This window comes from Lithobates pipiens, unplaced genomic scaffold, assembly GCF_037356315.1.
Source record: "Lithobates pipiens isolate NorthernLeopardFrog02 unplaced genomic scaffold, aLitPip1_a1.2 Scaffold_10, whole genome shotgun sequence".
Taxonomy (NCBI): domain Eukaryota; kingdom Metazoa; phylum Chordata; class Amphibia; order Anura; family Ranidae; genus Lithobates; species Lithobates pipiens.
This window is the reverse complement of record NW_027507686.1, coordinates 186,243,487-186,263,320: the sequence shown is the minus strand read 5'-3', so window position 1 is coordinate 186,263,320 and position 19,834 is coordinate 186,243,487.

Below are 19,834 nucleotides of genomic sequence, written 5' to 3'. Positions count from 1 at the left end.
GTCGCTACTCCCTCTTCAGACCCAATGTGTCCCAGGTAATTCACAGAGGGCTGGTAGAACTGACATTTCTCCATAGAGAGTTTCAGGCCTTCCTCATGAAGTCTCTGCAGGACCTTTTCCAGGCGTTCTCCATGTTCTTCCAACATTTTTCCAAACACTATTATGTCATCCAGGTAGACGAGTACTTCTATTAGGTCCATGTCACCCACTGTTTTTTCCATCAATCTCTGGAAAGTTGCTGGGGCCCCAGACAGTCCTTGCGGCATCCGGTTGAACACGAAGAACACCACTGGGGTGATGAAAGCAGTATATGTACAGCTCCTGTTACTTTAATTTAACCTGTCCTTTCTGGTCTGAGTCTATAGTTAGTTTTGGCTTTGGGCTCAATAGCCAGCTTAGGCTAGAGCCATGTTAAGCATCCATTGGAAACCTATGGTAATTAGAGGTCCATTTGCATGTCAGATTAGAAACTACTAGGGTGGGACTAAAGCATGAGTAGGCTGACTTTGAGTTCCAGTGCCACTTCACAATTTGTGCAGATGTGTTTCAGGCTGGTCGAACAAACAGTTGGAGGATCTCCCCATCACTGATGATCTTGTCTGCAGGTCTCTGACACAAAAAAGAATTCTGCTTCATGATCATCCTCAGAGGCCCCTGCAACCATACGTTGCTGCAACGTTTATGTAGAGGTATTTATTTTCATACTGTAACGATATATATATCAAGGAATATGCACACAATTCCACCAGGGTGTCTATCAAGCCCTTTGCTGATAATACCTGTTTGTACATTGGATATACTGTATGTACTATCATTATCCTTTTCTTATATAAAGCTTGTATTATTTACATACTGGTGTACATCTTTATCCCTATGGTTAATGTTATATGTGGGTTGCATTAGTTCCTCTGCTCCCAATTACTTTGAATAGATTATTGGTTCAAAGGTTTCCCCTCTGTTCAAAAAGGCCCTCTCCTGGGTGGAGGCACTGCCAACTTTATTTTCAAACTCACTCTTTCACTTAGGGAAGGTTCTAGTTCTCTTATTTACCTACAGGTTAGCTCACTATTTTGTTTGGGGATGGTCGTGTCTCATAACCAAAAGAAGGCTACAACAGAAAGGAGCGCCAGACCAAAACCGGATGCAAAAGTTTTAGTTAAAATATTTTAGTTTTATTTATTGGTAAAAAAAGGTCATATAAATACAGCTAACATGTTTTGGGAGTCACACCACTCGCCCTTCATCAGGGCTTAAGGTAGGATGTGGGCAGACTCAGAGAAAACCATAAATGACCAATCTATATTAGAATCAGAATTGAACTCTATACATGTAATAACAACTTGACAGCTGTTGCTGAGTCCTTCCAAGTTTTCCTGTTGGTTGCCCATTGGAGGATGCTTTGTTGCGTGAGAGCTGTCTCACTAAAGCTCTTGAGCCCGTTTAAAGTTTTCCTTCATCTGACTGCGCAAGCAAATTTAAAAGTTCCCAGCACCTTTTTTAGTATGTTGTTCTGGAATCCGATACTCTGGCCCTGTTTCCTAGTTGCTCTCTTGCATTGTAACCCTGTCACTTGTGTTTTCAGTGAAGAACATAAGTGGCTGTTCTGTTGCTCATTGAACATGTTTTTCTATTGTCCCCATTAGGAAGCCCACTGAGAGCAAAGACATATAGTCTCTGCTGGATTATATGCAATTTAATAGAAGGTTGGCTACAAAGAGACTGGAAGAGATCTTTGTCCCATTTGAGAGATTTTCCTTCCCTTCCTGTTCCATAGCCAAAACAGGATGTGAGAGGAAATTCTCGGAAATTAAGGGAATCTCTTGGCAAACCCCAGATCATCAGAACTAGTGTCCCCATTGGAAGCTTTGCCCTCTATTACTTTTTGTGGACAACCCAAAATTTGGGATTTTCATTCACTTTCAATGATAATGGTAAACAGAACAAATAGGGTGAATCTCCATAATTGGGACACAGACAGCAATAAAAATTACAGGTCTCCCTGTAAAAAAAAAAAAAAAAAGTTTTGCCTTTAGTTACACTTTAATGTTGCATAAACTTTTTATTAGACACGAAAGAATGTACAATGGAGAGATTCCAATTATAGTATCAATGCACATAGAAATACAACATCAACAGTTCCTGAAAGGTAGTGAGGTTGATAAGACAAAATCAACAAAAAAGGAGATTAGAAAACAATGATCTGAAACAAGTGCTATCATGTAAGTAAGGCATACGTACTTATATAACTAGTATATAAGGAGACCTAAAGATTTGAGCGTCATGGTAGCAGCGAAAAAAGGAGCTAGTACTAGCAGTCAACTTAATCCCCTCCCTTGTGCCCTAAGCTCAATAGGGGCCAAGGACGCAAAGGAATGAGAGAGCCATCTCCTACAATGAAAATCTCCAATGGGGGAGCCTATAATAAATTTAGTTATACTTTAAAGGGAAAGCAAAGTAAAAGCATAATGTGCTAGTATGCACTGCATACTAGAACATTATGTGACACTTACTTGCAAACGAAGCCCGCTCTGTCCCCGCTGAATGCCGCATCCATGTTTGGCCCTCTTCCTTGCAGGGCCGTGGCCCCACCAAGTGGCTCTGTGACTGGCCAAAGCTGCATGAGGTCATTCGCTCATGAAGAAATGGCACGACAGGCTATTTCTTCACAACGCATGTGCAATGACATTATCGGCGCAAACCACAGCAAATATCTCCTAAATGTTTAGGAAATATTTACAGTACCTATAGGTAAGCCTTATTCTAGGCTTACCTATAGGTACAACTTCAGCAGAGAGGTTTGCAACCTCTTTAATGTCATCCAGTATGGTTTGCACTGACTTTAATAGATAAACTGCCAGTGCTAGTCTATAAAACCACTATCCACTGCAGCTTTAGTTGACCCCTACATTGCCTACTTGGAGAATCTGGGACATTTATGGACACAGGATGACTAGAGCTAGAAGTGCATGATTTGGGGATTGATTAGAATGGAGAAAAAAAAGGGTGCAGTGATGAATTATTATCTGTGTTATAATACTAATGGAATAATTAGGTCAGTAAACCATACAAGATAAAAAATATATAAATACACCATGTACTGCAGATACTTCTCTTGCATGGGAGAAGCCCTTTTCTCAGGAATGAAAACATGGAACAGTGGGTGCGCTGTCAATTTGGATAGCGTCCAGGGGAGCAGAGAGAGAACACATACTGTGGTTGCGAAAAGAGAAGAGAGAAATCAGGCAGGGCAATTGGAAATACTAGGGCACCTCATCCCAAAGTAGTTGAATAGAGAAATAAAAAAGGAGGAGGAGGGATTATTGCGGTACTGTGGTTGATTTAGTACAGCCAAATTATACTCACTATTTTTATATTATGTTCACTTTGCATGTGCAGTTCCTCCAGAGCTCAATAAGTGAGGGGAAGTTCTGCAAATTTCCATCATTCAATCATGTGCAAGCTAAGAATCTTTTTTTTTTCCTTTGCAAGTGATTGGGTATTTATTTGTAAAGTGAAGCTTTACTTAATTTACTAAGCTATCTGGGTGGTGGTATGTTGTAAGATGTGGTTGATTGAGCCAGAGAATTCTCTATAAAGTAAATTTTCACTTTGCCCATCAGGGGAAAACTAACAGGCTCACATGATAGGCACACCCTCCAATGGAAATACTTACCTTATCCTCACTCCCTTGCCACATGTTCATCCGCTGGAGCTCTGTAAAATACATACCACCTCCCAGTGGCAGTTGCTCCATTAGGGGCGCCCCCCCCCAATCCATGCTCCCAGCCCCTGATCTACATGCAGAGTGCCGGACACATGGATTACAATGTTTGTTTGTTTTTTGAAGCACGTGATTAGAACCCGGGACTCTAATTGGCTTCAAAAAAGGGTGGGCTCGGGGCGCAGAGCACTGTGCCCTAAGCCCTCCTACTTGTGTTTCATTAGGGAATTAATATTCTCTAATGTCTTCCTGTCTCCTCTTATCCTCTCTCCTGTCCTCTCTTCCTGTCTCCTCCCAGCCCATCAGGAAGTGGGTCAATCAGGTCTTAGGACCCACTTCCTGTTCAGGCGGAAGGAGATGCAACGCCTGTTCAGCTGGGAGCCTGTAGCAGTCTCTTTAGGTAGGCCTGTTTAATTGCTGTCTCCTTGTTTGATGACCACCTCCCTATCTGTTTCCTGCAAGCGTGTGTCTTTTTGTGCGAGTGGGGGGGGGGCATATTTATTTGCCGCCCCCCCCCCAAGATATTGAGCACTTCCCTTAATCCTGCTATGTAGCATAAAACCTACCAAATATCAGATCCAAGCGCTGTCATGTGAGTGCAGATGGATGGTTAATTTGTGTGAACCCACCAAGCACCAAGCATATACAAGCTCTTTACTTAGGTCTCAAGCAGGTGAACAGGGTAGCAACGGAGTATAGGTAAGTCAAGTATCCAGTACCAGCAAAGTTGCTATCAAGAAAATGGGAAGAAAAGGGTATGTACTGTAAATCTTGACTGCCTAGGTACAGTAATAAAAAAAAAGTAACAAGCAGCCTAATTAAGCCAGGGCATATTTAAATGTTTTGCACAGAGGCTCTATAAACTCTTGATGCTCCTCATTCTCTTTTTCACTTATGGGGATGCCAAGTAACAATGGTTCAAATTCTTTTTTAAATGTTAAGCCTATTGTGCTAAATAAATGGTTGCCATACAAACATGTGATTTTCATCTAAATACGTGGCTCAAGCTATCCTTATATATTTTAATTGTTACACTTAATTTGCTGCCTAAGCATCTGTTTTCTGTCAAAGTTCTATCTGCAGTAGAAGTACATAAAACATTTTGATGCATTTATTTTTTACCAAAATGCTTCTGTCTTATAAATATCTCTCGTGTATTTATCCCACAATAGGTAAAGCTCACATTCTATTACCTCCTTTATTTTAGGGGGAACCAAAGAAAAGTCTTAATATTTATGACAATAGGTCTATTAAGTACTGTGTTAAAAAGGTTTTCTGCTGCTAGCTCCAATAAATAAAAACACTTCCACTTCAGGGACATGACTAGGGCAGCCAGATACCTACTACTCCCAATCCATACATATACCCCATTACTTAACCTTATTATATTAATAAAGACACAGACACCTGCTGGATGTAAATGGCCTGTCAGGCCTTTATTAACAATAAACTTTATTCAAACTTCTGAAACCGTTTTATACTTTTACCATCTATTTTACTTATAACTAATTCCAGCTCATAAGATAATCAGTTGTTGATCCCTGACGACCCCACTTTACTTTTGAGCCTGTAATCCCAACTTTGTTAGCATTCGTCCCCAGCCGCCAACTTGCCTCAGGGACTTGCCAACTGACCACAGACCCCCAACTTATTAACCCGTCAGTCTGGCCAGCCGCCAGACCACCCGGGAGGACTCCATACCTGTGATGGGTCCTAACATTTTCCAAAACCTCATCTTAAACTGTGTAACTGTATGACAGCCTGTGCTTAATCATCATATCCCCCTGAGGAAGTCAAATGACTGTGATGTTAATGCGTAGTGCGTGAGGAGGCGCGGACATGGACCGGATGTGATGTTGTAGGAAGTCCGGCATCTAATTTTATATATGGTTACAAGCACCATTTGTTTTAAATATGAGTGCATTTTATATTTAATCAATTGGTGGTTTGTACAACACTGCACTGTAGAAGCCCTGTATCTTTGCTTCTTTCACTGAGAGCTATGCAGAATGGCTGTATGAATAATTAAGGGACCTTAAAGGAGCCAGTACCTCTTCCTGGGAGACACTGTGAAATGATAAAATGAGAGACCTCTGTGGATAGGAGGCTAAAGTGGTCCTAACCTGATGAGTGGGGATACTGCAGTGTCCAAACATCATATGCCATATTTCTAATTTTTGGAGATGGGAGTTCTGAAAGCCTAAAAGGAGCATGTGGTGTTAATAATAAGGCTACTATAATCCATCACATATTGGTGAAGGGTCCACCTAATTACCGTAGTTTGGAACACTATGTGAAGTTTTATGCTGAAAGCACTATACATTTGTTTTATGGATTTAATTTAAAAATTGAAGCACTATATTGAAGTGAAAATTATACCGCTGCTCTGATGTGATCACTGGAGCATACATGTTCAAGTTTTGTGCCCCTGCTACGCAGGAGACTGTTTTTTGTACATTGAAGATCCTTCTACCGCCCCCCTTGGGGGTTTGACTCCTGGTACCATATGATGAGCTGTTTTAGCGCTGCCCTTTTTCTTTTTTGTTTCTTGCCCTGGCCATACTCAAGCTGTTGCCCAGGAGAAATGTCTTTATCACTGCAGGCACGTTGCCTGCAAGCATCTCTTGTACATTGTAGGTGCTTGCTATGTGAGCCAACACAACTAGCTCACACCCATCTAGGTTCTAGCTGGTTGACTAACTGTTTGGGATGTATGCTCTCCATGTTTAGGATGGGGTGTCGGAGAGGGGGTGGGATTGTTTGCTCCACATAGTTGGGGGAAGGGGGAGCGTTGGTTGGTTTAGTCCTAAATGTTTTTTTATATTTTTTTTTTTACCTTTTTTGTGCTTTGTTCTACATGGTGCCTTTGGTTATTGCAACACCGGACATGTAACGTGCTGGCTCACTACTTTTGTGTAGGGATGAGCTTCGTGTTCGAGTCGAACGTACGTTCGACTCGAACATTGGCTGTTCGTGCGTTCAGCGAATTCCGAACGTTTTGGCCGTTCGCGTCAAAATTCGAGTGACGCGCGTGCGGACCATAATGCACTGCGTTGGCGCAGTGCATTGCTGCCCGATGATTGGCCAAGCATGCACTGTGACCCCGCATGCTTGGCCAATCGCAGCGCCGGCAGCGAGGAGAGCCATGATTGGCCACAGGCATCCTGCCTGTGGCCAATCATAGCTCAGGCTGTGTAGTGCACGCCCCACACTATATAAGGCCGCCTTTGAGGCGGCTTCGTGTAGTGTGTTACTTAGCATCTGAAGCAGTGGGTGTTCTGTGTACCTTCAACACAGTACACACCAATCGTTTTTGGCTGATTCCTATCTTGCTGCTGTGTAGTGGTTGTTGTCTGTGCCCTGACTGCAGTATACACCACTATATTCACCTCACCTATATAGCTAGTGATCTAGCTTTAACCACTTAACAACTGCCCATTGCCGATTAACGGCTTCAGGGCGGTTGTTTAACTCTGAGAGGCCGTTAATTAACGGCCTCCCAGAATTCTGCTCTCGCGTGCCCCGAGGTGTGCGCACTCGAGAGCATCCGTGACCGCCGGGTCCACAGGACCCGGCGCATCACGGATCACGGTAAACGGCCGCTCATAGCGGCCGTTTACCACGTGATTGCTCCGTCAAATGACGGAGTGATCACTTGGAAACAAACCGGCGTCATGTTATGACACCGGTTCCTCCCTCCCCTCTCTGTACCCGTCGGTACAGCGGAGGGGAAAGAGATCGGTGTCAGCAGCGATGTGGGCTGCATCTGCAGTGCCCACATCGCTGCTCACCGAATTTAACCCCTCAATTCCCTGCCAATACTCTGCAATACCAGTGCATACTCTGCAGTACCCTGCCATTACTCTGCAGTACCCTGCCATTACTCTGCAGTACCCTGCCATTACTCTGCAGTGCAGTACCCTGCCATTACTCTGCAGTACCCTGCCATTACTCTGCAGTACCCCCATTACTCTGCAGTAACCCCCATTACTCTGCAGTACCCCCCAATACTCTGCAGTACCCTGCCATTACTCTGCAGTACCCCCCATTACTCTGCAGTAACCCCCATTACTCTGCAGTAACCCCCATTACTCTGCAGTACCCCCCAATACTCTGCAGTACCCGCCATTACTCTGCAGTACCCGCCATTACTCTGCAGTACCCCCAATACTCTGCAGTACCCTGCCATTACTCTGTAGTACCCCCCAATACTCTGCAGTACCCTGCTATTACTCTGTAGTACCCCGCCAATACCCCGCCAATACTCTGTAATACCCTGCTATAAATTGCCATACCCAGCCATACTCAGAGATACCCAGCCATACTCGGTGATACCCTGAAATACCCAGCCATAGACGCCCCCCACCCCTCACCGCCCTCCGGTGCTTCTACCAACTCGCCAGTACGATCAAAGCCAGAATCTTTTTTTAATTTTTTATTTCAGGCTTCCCAGCCTAGAGGTGAGATGTGGGGTCATATTGACCCCCCAGATTTCACTGTAAAGAGGACCTGTCAACCCATATTCCTATTACAAGGGATGTTTACATTTCTTGTAATAGGAATAAAAGTGATCAAAAATATATTTTTGGGGAAAAAAATGTCAAACTAAAATAAATAAAGTAAAATGAACAATAAAAAAATAAAATAAAAATTAAAGCGCCCATGTCCCCATGTGCTCGCATGTGCCACACATGTGAGGTATCGCCGAGAATGTTAGAGCGAGAGCAATAATTCTATTCCTAGACCTCCTCTGCAACTCAAAACATGTAACCAGTAAAAAAAAAATTAAAGCGTAGCCTATGGGGATTTTTTAAGTAGCGACGTTTGGCGCCATTCCACGGGCATGTGCAATTTTGAAGAGTGACATGTTTGATATCTATTTACTCAGCATAACTTCATCTTTCACTTTATGCAAACATTGGGCTAACAAGTGGTTAATAATAGAGCTTGCAGTCAGTAGTGTTAGGAGATAGTGCGTGCTGTCTGCGTGCTCTGTACCCAGTACATACCGCTATAATATAGGGCAGGCCCCTACTTTCAAACATCCAACTTACAAACATCTCCTACTTGCAAACGCAAGGAGACAGCAGCAAGTGAGATGAAAAAAGATGGACGACAAAACAAATTATACAGGGCTGATAACCCTTCCCTATGTTTTCCAAAAAGCTTAAAGATAGTTTTTTTGACTGGAGCTACACTTTAAAAATGTACCGGTTGAAAATGACAAACAGATTCAACTTAACACAACAAACCTACACAGTCCCTGTCTTGTTTGCACCGCCTGTATACTGCTGTTCTGAGTATATAGGGCCTGGGGGCCACACGCATTTCCTTTTTTTAATATGGGTACGGGGTTCCCCTTAATATGCGTACAAGACCCAAATAGGCTGGTAATGGGCAGGGAGGGCTACCCATGCCATGTTTCTCAATGATTTTCAACCATATTGCAGGAACCAGATATAACATTAAAACCGCAAGCAGTTTTAAATGGTGTTATTTCCGTTTAATGTCATTTTGTGCAGGGACTGTTCTAAACACGGGAAACACGTGGCACTTCACAGGCATACTACAGACACCCCCCAGGCACCATATTTAAAGGAATATTTCACTTTTTTTTTTCACTTTAATCGTCATTAAAATCAGTGTTCCCGCCAAAACGGCAGTTTTTAAAACTTTTTTTTGCAGTGACCCATGTCCCCTGAGGCAGGAGGCAGGTCCCCAAACCCTTTTTAGGACACTATCTTGCATATTAGCCGTTAAAATTAGCACTTTCCAATTCGAACGTTCGAGTCCCATAGACTTCAATGGGGTTCTAACGTTCGTACCGAACGCGGGGGTCGTTCGCAAGTTCTGGTGCGAACCGAACCGGGGGGTGTTCGGCTCATCCCTACTTTTGTGTACTGAGTATAATGTTTGGATTTTATTCCATACTGTCCCTGACCTTTGATGTAGGCTCTCCTGTGCACCCATATATACATATTCCCTTATGTCACGTTTTACCGTGATATCATGGAATGTCCGGGGGGCCTCAACTCGGCAGTGAAACGATCCCTAGTCTTTAAATATCTACAAAAATACTCACCGCATATCTGAATTTTGCAAGAGACCCACTTCCAGGGCTCTAGGATCAACAGTCTCTGATGCCCCTGGGTTGGCGAGCATTTTCATGCAACCTATTAAAATTACACCCGAGGAGTTGGTATATTAATTCGGAGGTCCTTGCCCTTTGAAGTCTTGGGGGTGTGTACAGATCCAGATGGAAAATATTTTATACTGCATGCAAATGTTTATGATAAGAATATGGTGATTTTAGGGGTGTACCTTCCCCCTCCAACATTGAATTACATTATACCACTGGTGTTAAGTTATGATACTCTAGCTGTTTTCTTACTGGGTGACTTTAACACGGCCCCTTGTCCAGATATGGATAGATTGGGGGGGCAGACTCGGGGTGCATCGGCGCTAATGCAATGGTCCTCCACATTTGCTCTTGAAGATGTCTGGAGACACATGCATTTAGCTGCTCGTGAATATACTTGCCACTCCACCTCCTTTAAAATCCTATTGAGGTTGGATTTGCCATTTGCTTCCCCAGCTGCCCTTAGCTGGGTTACCGAGGAAGCCATGCTCTCTAGGGGCATCTCTGACCATGCACGGCTTAGTATGACCCTCTCCCTGTCTGCCTCCCCTGGCTCTAGACTATGGCGTCTGTCCAGGTTCTGGGCAAGGGACGATAGACTGCAGGAACCTATGGGGGAATTGGTTTGTCATTTCTGGAATTCTAATGGAGAATCTGAATCCCCCTAGTGACATGGGATACTTTTAAGGCATGGGTCAGGGGGAGCACACATTTCCGGTATAGCGGCACTTCAAAGGGAGGTGTCCCGCTCATTAGATTCTCTAGAGACTGAGGCGCAAGACTGTAGGCAGAGTATGTTTCCTCCCCTACCCCGGATAGGTGTCAGGCCTGGCAGCGGACCCTGAGACAGCTTTTCCTTTTGAGGGTGGATAATACCAAAAAGGCCCTGTTCCACTCCCAACAAAAAGTATTTGAATATGGAGGTAAGAATGGTCGTATGCTGGCTTGGCTGGTTATAAGCCAAAATCCGACAATGCACATTGCTAATATAAAGGGGGAGAGTGGACACCTCATAGTAGCCCCAGATTTAATTATTAAGGAATTCAAGTTTTTAGTGACTTGTATAGCTCTAGGGTTCTTTTTTTATTTTCAGGATGACCTAGATACCTTTCTAGACCCTATTGTCTTTGCAATGTTAGATGACGAGGCTAAAGAATGATTAGATGCTGACATCACCTTGAAATAAATCCAAAGGTAGACTGCAGGCGGGTAAGACCCCAGGCTCAGGTGGGCTTCACGCTAATTCTACACTAATTTTATGGAAGTAGTGGTCCCCAAACTTACAACTCTCTTTTCTGATCTATCCTCCCTGGACACATTCCCTGAGTCTATGCAGGAGGCGGTTATCGTGCTCATTTCCAAATCCGGTAAGGACCCTTAGAAATGGGCCTCATATAGGCCAATATTGCTGTTAAATATCGATACCAAAATCCTTGCAAAGGTCTTGGCGAATTGTCTATCTACTGTGATTGAAGAACTGATCCATGTTAATCAGACAGGGTTCATGCCAGGCAAGGGAACAGACATTAATCCAAGACACCTTTTTCTCAACCTCTCCATTCTCATGATAATCAGGGTACTAGGGTAATCGCCTCACTAGATGCGAAAAAGGTGTTTGACTCAGTGGAGTGGGTCTATCTCTGGGAGGTCCTGAAACGCTATAGATTTGACCCTAAATATATCAGTTCGATACAGAGGCTTTACAGGGCGCTGAGGGCATGGGTCCGCACAAAGGACTGGTTATCTGTGTCGTTCCCTCTTTACAGAAGTACAAGACAGGGATTTGTCACCCTCTTTATTTGCTCTGGCCTTGGAACCCTTGGCTATTTTAATCAGGGACTCCTCTGAGGTCAGGGGACTGAGGGTGGGGCACCTGGAGGAGAAACTGTCCCTGTACGTGCACGATGCTCTGCTCTATCTGAATGATGCAGGTCCGTAACTCTCACCAGCCCTGGGAAATTTTGATGCATTTAGCTCATTCTCTGGCATTCGGATTAATTGGTCCAAATCTATCCTGTTCTTTGTTGATGACAGACCAATTGATCTTGTTCTCTTCTCCCCACTACAGTGGGTTGAGGATTTCAGATATTTGGGTATACAGGTCACTAGATGTAACTCAGAATTCTTTGAGCGTAACCTTCAGCCACTCCTAGCTTCATTGAAAACTAGCTGCTCCTCATGGTCGGGGCTTCCACTGAACCTGCTAGGTCGCAATAATTTGATTGAAATAAGGCTTCTCCCACATTTCAATTATGTATTTCTCAATTGCCTGGTTTGGGTCCCCACTTCCTTCTTTAGAGAAATAGATAACTGTTTAATATCCTTTATATGGAATGGGGCCCACCTCCATATTGCTAAAACTAAATTTTCTCTCCCCTCTGGGTTGGGGGTGGGGCCTGGCTTTACCCAATCTCTGGGTTTATTTCAGGGCAGCAGTCTTGGTGTCTGCCTACTGGTGGTTTCAGGGCTCCAGAACCAATGTGGCCACTTTTCTGGAAACAACATTTCTGGGATCTTTAATGGATCTCCGGGAACTTAATTTACAGAGGCCCTCGGGCCTACCGCTTCGCCCCGGTACCCACACGCATCACGCTGAGAATTTGGAAGCCCGTCACGCAGCACTTCTCCACTGCAGGTCAATTGTCCCTTGCTCAACCCCTGTGGGCTAATCCCAGACTCCATTACCTACGTACGATACAGGACCCCCAGCTCTGGGTGCAGTAGGGGATTAAAACTATTGGGGACATTATGCCCACAGGTACTCTCTTAAACTTTTCACAATTGTCTCAGGTTCGGACTGCCAGGCTGGATGCTATTTCGGTACTTCCAGCTGTGTCATGCTGTTAGGGTTCAGTTCCCTTAGCCCCCCCACCTTCGAGAAACCGCATAGATTGTTCCCTGAGAGATACTCCATATGCCCACGTTGTAGATTCCACCCAGATTCCTATATCCATATGTTCTGGGAATGCCCTGTGATTGGGTCATACTGGCAGGCTGTTTTCACTGAAATCAATCTTAGATTACAACTCACTCTGGTACCCACCCCATCTTTGGCATTATTGGGAATCCATGATGATGACCAATGTTCCCATCACTTTAAGCTACTCATAGCATATCTCCTATACTATGCAAAGAAAGAAATTCTGCTAAAATGGACGTCCTCGACCACACCGGAGGTGTCTGCCTGGGAAGCTCTTCTTGATGCGGCCCTACCCCTTTACAAGATGACCTACTCCAACAGAGGGTGTCACTGGAAGTTTGGTAAGGTCTGGTCCTCTTGGACCTTGAAGTGAAACCCACCACACTATTGAGTCTTTCCTGGGTGATGGTCCTAACCGGTTCTCTTAAATAGGAAATATAAATGCATCTGATGTATTTTGTATTATCTCTTGGTTTGCTCTGGACACTATGCTAACCGATGTTCATGCGCTGGTCTCAAGTGTCCTACCTGTTTGTTTTAAAATGTGTTATCTTATTGTACTGTGGACTTGGTAAATCCACTGTTTCTTTTTCATTGCTGTGAGCCATGCATCTGTCATTAAAGCACATCTGTTTGTTAAAAAAAAAAAATATTTAAGTGAAAAGTTTGTATTGTATTGGCACAAGTGGTATATTTTACTTTGAGTATTATTCTCATCACTATGTCATGATACAGTTTCACAGTACATTTGTTTGATATGATTTATCCATGCTCTCAGAAGCGCAACACCTTTATTAGTATTTATTATTACTGTATTTGTGTGAACACAAATAAGTGTTTGCATCAGCCCTTGCGATTTCCCCTTTTTTTGAATTTACACTACTTATTACACTTTTGATGTTACATAATTTGAGTCACCAGGCACAATCTATTTGGTAGTGCAGGGGCCTACACTGTTTTCACAGCTCTAGCCAGCAGCATTTTGTGCATTCCTTTAGCCATTGGCCTGCCAGATAGGCAACCCTTTAGCCAACTGAAGAAGTCCTTACAGCAGTTTTTTTTGGACATATATAATAACGTGCTTCAATGGTATATGTAACTTATCAAAAGTGAGCAAAATAAGTTTAATCTTAGAGTTTACATTCACTGAAAGATTCCTAGAGAAATAGGTTTGGGCTTAGAAAATAGAAGTCTCATGGTTATGGTTAAAGAATTTCTTTTTTTTTTTGTTTACAAACGTTTTTTATTGTTTTAGAGTGATGAAAAAAAAGAATAAAACATACAGTCATGTAACAGTGTACATCATAAAATGAACATCCAAGCATAGCATGAAAAAATTGGAACAAGGAACAATTCCAAAGCATAGAGAAAAAGATATGAAAAATGTACACATGAAGGTATTAATTGTTTATAGCCTAACCACCTCACGAGGCCTTTAGCTTTGTGCCAACAATATGTGCCTATGGGTTTTCCAAGGTTCCATTTATGATCGAACAGGTCTATCCTATCCTGTAGAATATATAATATCCTCTCCATAATCATCACCATATCAGTTCTGTCTTGGATGGAGGCTAGGGCGACAACAAGGGACTTCCAGTGAAGAGCAATGACCCAGAGAGTAGATATACATATAATATGTATGAGACATTCCTTCCTGCGGAAGATTCCTGGGATCATTGCTCCAAGTAAACCCATTGGGATCGTAAGCTTCAGAGAGGTTCTGGACATTGCAGTGGCGACAGCAGTCACCCTTCTCCATATCGGAGCAAGGAGCCCTCAATCCCAATATATGTGTCTGAATGTGCCCAGCAGCTGGCAGCCTCTGAAACACAATCTCGATGTTTCTGGGAGCATTATTTGGAGTCTGGAAGGAGTGTAGTACCATCTGGTCAGAAACTTATAGGCTGTTTCCCTAACCGTTAGTGATTTAGTGGCTTTCCGAAGGTTTGCTAGCATGGTCTCCCAGACCTCCAGAGCAAATTGCTCTTTACAGTCTCCCATTTGGTTTTATATGGAGGGTCACCTGAAAAACCTGAAGCCAATGCAGTTTTATAGAGAGTAGAAATGATTTTGATTCTGGCATATTCCATTGCGATATCTGGTAAAATCGGGCAGCCAAGAAATAGAACCAAAGGTTGGGTAGATCCAGACTTCCAGTGGGTTGGGATTTATACAGGATGTGTTTTGAAAATCTGGTGCGTTTATTCTGCCAAATTAATCTGTTAACATCTGTTAACATCCCGTTGTAGTTTGTCAATGTAGGCTGTCACATCAATGCTGTATGCATACCAACCAACTAACTATCTAAGCCCACCCGGACTTTTCCGATGACCTTGATAGCCGATCTTGATGCACCCTGAAAAAAAGAAACATAATGCAAAAAGGCAATACTGTACACTATACACTCTAGGGTTTTGAAGGGCAAAATTCTGGCGTTTATACAACGGAATTTCCTCCTTCACAAGCATGTGAAATATCTTCTCTAACACACTCTAATCACTGGTGAAAGAAAAAGTCTCTGCGTACTACCACTATTTTCTGCCGACTCACACCACCTAGAGGTCAGAGCCGCTATAACTGCAAGTCCCTTAACAAGTGAACACTTTCGGCCAAAGCCTGAGGAACTTGACATGCATTTTACTGTAGAACCAGCTGTCTAACTACCCCAGAGTCTTTGTGAATTGCAGAAACACAAAAAAAAAAATGTAAAGACACAAGGAAACTCTTCTCCTTTTCTTTTTGCAAACTTCTCAAAACTTGACTCCAGAAACAACTCACCAATAGAACCTTGGGTCAGGTAGAGCCAGATCTTTCCCTTGAGCATCAACTGTAGTGATGAAATAAATGGCGCTCTCTTTATCCGGTCGGCATATTATAATTTTGTCACTGAAGATGTGCCGACCATAGCTCCAGTGTAACAAACACCCTTGAAATCTGTCATAAAGCTCCGGTAAAAAGGCCTTTTTCCGAAGCAGCTTTAGTACCTTGAGATAGTTCCAAACATCATCTTCGTACCAAGCCTCACGTTTTTCCTCAATCACAGTCATAACTAGGGATGAGCCGAACACCCCCCGGTTCGGTTCGCACCAGAACTTGCGAACGGCCCCCACGTTCGTTACGAACGTTAGAACCCCATTGAAGTCTATGGGACTTGAACGTTCGAAATGGAAAGTGCTAATTTTAACGGCTAATATGCAAGATACTGTCCTAAAAAGGGTTTGGGGACCTGCCTCCTGCCTCAGGGGACATGGGTCAATGCAAAAAAAAGTTTTAAAAATGGCCGTTTTGGCGGGAGCACTGATTTTAATGACGATTAAAGTGAAAAAAAAAAGTGAAATATTCCTTTAAATATGGTGCCTGGGGGGTGTCTGTAGTATGCCTGTGAAGTGCCACGTGTTTCCCGTGTTTAGAACAGTCCCTGCACCAAATGACATTAAACGGAAATAACACCATTTAAAACTGCTTGCGGTTTTAATGTTATATCTGGTTCCTGCAATATGGTTGAAAATCATTGAGAAAAATGGCATGGGTAGCCCTCCCTGCCCATTACCAGCCTATTTGGGTCTTGTACGCATATTAAGGGGAACCCTGTACCCATATTAAAAAAAGGAAATGCGTGTGGCCCCCAGGCCCTATATACTCAGAACAGCAGTATACAGGCGGTGCAAACAAGACAGGGACTGTGTAGGTTTGTTGTGTTAAGTTGAATCTGTTTGTAATTTTCAACTGGTACATTTTTAAAGTGTAGCTCCAGTCAAAAAAACTATTTTTAAGCTTTTTGGAAAACATAGGGAAGGGTTATCACCCCTGTATAATTTGTTTTGTCGTCCATCTTTTTTCATCTCACTTGCTGCTGTCTCCTTGCGTTTGCAAGTAGGGGATGTTTGTAAGTTGGATGTTTGAAAGTAGGGGCCTGCCCTATATTATAGCGGTATGTACTGGGTACAGAGCACGCAGACAGCACGCACTATCTCCTAACACTACTGACTGCAAGCTCTATTATTAACCACTTGACCACTGGGCACTTAAACACCCCTAATAACCAGACCAATTTTCAGCTTTTGGTGCTCTCACATTTTGAATGACAATTACTCAGTCATGCAACACTGGACCTATATGAAATGTTTGTCCTTTTTTTCACACAAATAGAGCTTTCTTTTGGTGGTATTTAATCACCTCTCAGTTTTTTATTTTTTGTGCTATAAAAGAAAAAAGACCGGAAATTCTGAGAAAAAATGAATTTTTCTTTGTTTCTGTTATAAAATTTAGCAGATTAGTAATTTTTTCTTCATAAATTTTTTTTTACTGGTTACATGTTTTGAGTTGCAGAGGAGGTCTAGGACTAGAATTATTGCTCTCGCTCTAACGTTCTCGGCGATACCTCACATGTGTGGTTTGAACACTGTTTTCATATGTGGGCGGGGCTTGCACATGCGTTCGCTTCTGCATGCGAGCACATGGGGACATGGGCGCTTTAAATTTTATTTTATTTTTTTTATTGTTCATTTTACTTTATTTATTTTAGTTTGACATTTTTTTCCCCAAAAATATATTTTTGATCACTTTTATTCCTATTACAAGGAATGTAAACATCCCTTGTAATAGGAATATGGGGTGACAGGTCCTCTTTACAGTGAAATCTGGGGGTCAATATGACCCCACATCTCACCTCTAGGCTGGGAAGCCTGAAATAAAAAATAAAAAGTAATAGCAGGGTACTGCAGAGTATTGGGGAGTACTACAGAGTAATGGCAGGGTACTCCAGAGTAATGGGGGGTACTGCAGAGTAATGGCAGGGTACTGCAGAGTAATGGAAGGGTACTGCACTGCAGAGTAATGGCGGGGTACTGCAGAGTAATGGCGGGTACTGCAGAGTATTGGGGGGTACTGCAGAGTAATGGCAGGGTACTGCAGAGTAATGGGGGTTACTGCAGAGTAATGGGGGGTACTGCAGAGTAATGGCAGGGTACTGCAGAGTAATGGGGGTTACTGCAGAGTAATGGGGGGTACTGCAGAGTAATGGCAGGGTACTGCAGAGTAATGGTAGGGTACTGCAGAGTAATGGGGGGTACTGCAGAGTAATGGCAGGGTACTGCAGAGTATGCACTGGTATTGCAGAGTATTGGCAGGGAATTGAGGGGTTAAATTCGGTGAGCAGCGATGTGGGCACTGCAGATGCAGCCCACATCGCTGCTGACACCGATCTCTTTACCCTCCGCTGTACCGATCGGTACAGAGAGGGGAGGGAGGAACCGGCGTCATGTTATGACACCGGTTCCTCCCTCCCCTCTCTGTACCGGTTTGTTTACAAGTGATCACTCCGTCATTTGACGGAGCGATCACGTGGTAAACGGCCGCGACGATCACGGATGTTCTCGAGAGAATGCTCTCTCCCAGGGGGCGCGCGAGAGCAGAATTCTGGGAGGCCGTTAATTAACGGCCTCTCAGAGTTAAACAACCGCCCTGAAGCCGTTAATCGGCAATGGGCGGTTGTTAAGTGGTTAAAGATAGATCACTAGCTAGCTATATAGGTGAGGTGAATATAGTGTAGTGGTGTATACTGCGGTCAGGGCACAGACAATAACCACTACACAACAGCAAGATAGGAAATCAGCCAAAAAGGATCGGTGTGTACTGTGTTGAAGGTACACAGAACACCCACTGCTTCAGATGCCAACACACTACACGAGGCCGCCTCAAAGGCCGCCTTATATAGTGTGAGGCGTGCACTACACAGCCTGTGGCCAATCATGGCTCTCCTCGCTGCTGGCGCTGCGATTGGCCAAGCATGCGGGGTCACAGTGCATGCTTGGCCAATCATGAGCCAGCAATGCACTGCGCCACCGCAGTGCATTGTGGTCCGCGCGCGCCACACGAATTTTGACGCGAACGGACCAAGAGTTTGGATTTCGTCGAACGGACGAACAGCCAATGTTCGAGTCGAACGTACGTTCGACTCGAACACGAAGCTCATCCCTAGTCATAACATCCCTGGGGACATAGGGAAACTTCAATCCGTACTCGTCAGCCACCCTTTTGTGTAACAGTCTCTGTGACCTTGCGAGTTTTGGGCAGCCCATGAGCATTTCCCTCTGCAGGTGGTATGCAGGAGTTTGGGGACCGCTGCACCAGCATGGCAGAGCCCCTTTTCAGTGTGGACAGTTTCGCAGGCTTTGGGAGAGTCCCACTCACCGTGACAGGACCCGCCACCTTCAACACTCCATTCCCGGAAGTCAACTCCAACCAGTCCGTAACATTTGCACAAGTGGCGGCAACATCATCTCCCCCTGCCCACAACAACTCCTCCGACAGTACCCCAAAAATGTCCCCATCTTCTAGATCTGACAGTGTCTGTCTCTAGCGCTGAATCTCTGTATTCCTCTGCCAGTAAATAATTAGACAAGGATGTACTCGCGGTCAAACCTTTATCCGCAAAAACCTTTTTCCACTGATCAGATCCAGCTGGACTCGGTGGTGGAACCCTGCACGGCTTCCTGGAAGACTTTGCGGAGGCATGGTGACTTCCGAAAGAATGGTAGACGTAGTGTCCATCTGTTCCAGAGTGGTTTCCTCCGCAGTCTCTGCGATGGAAGTAGTAGCATCTCTCTCCGGAACATCAACAACAACCGGTGTCACCTTGGTGGAAGGCCTCACTGACGGAATGAAAACAGCAGGTTCATCAGTTATCATACCTGTGGCCCAGTCCATACAGTAGGCCCTTGGTGATCCAATCGGCTGTTCCACCTTAAAAACATATACTCCACACTTGCCACATCTAGAGAATGGCCGAGGGTTGGCGACCAAACTGTCGCACTTTCCGCACAGCATACCCAGGCCATCGACGTGTCCAGTAGTGTAGAGTATGAACCGCCCCTGCGGCAACAAACGAATGCCCGTGTCTGTAAACACCGACCCGAGTGGCTGCGTTTCTACAAGACCCCTTTCCAGAGGCATCCTGGGTCCTGGAACAAGTTTCACTCCCGGTACATGGTACATTCCGAGAATTTTTCTTCTCCCCAACTCTGAGAAAGTAAACTCACTCCTTCCTTCCCCA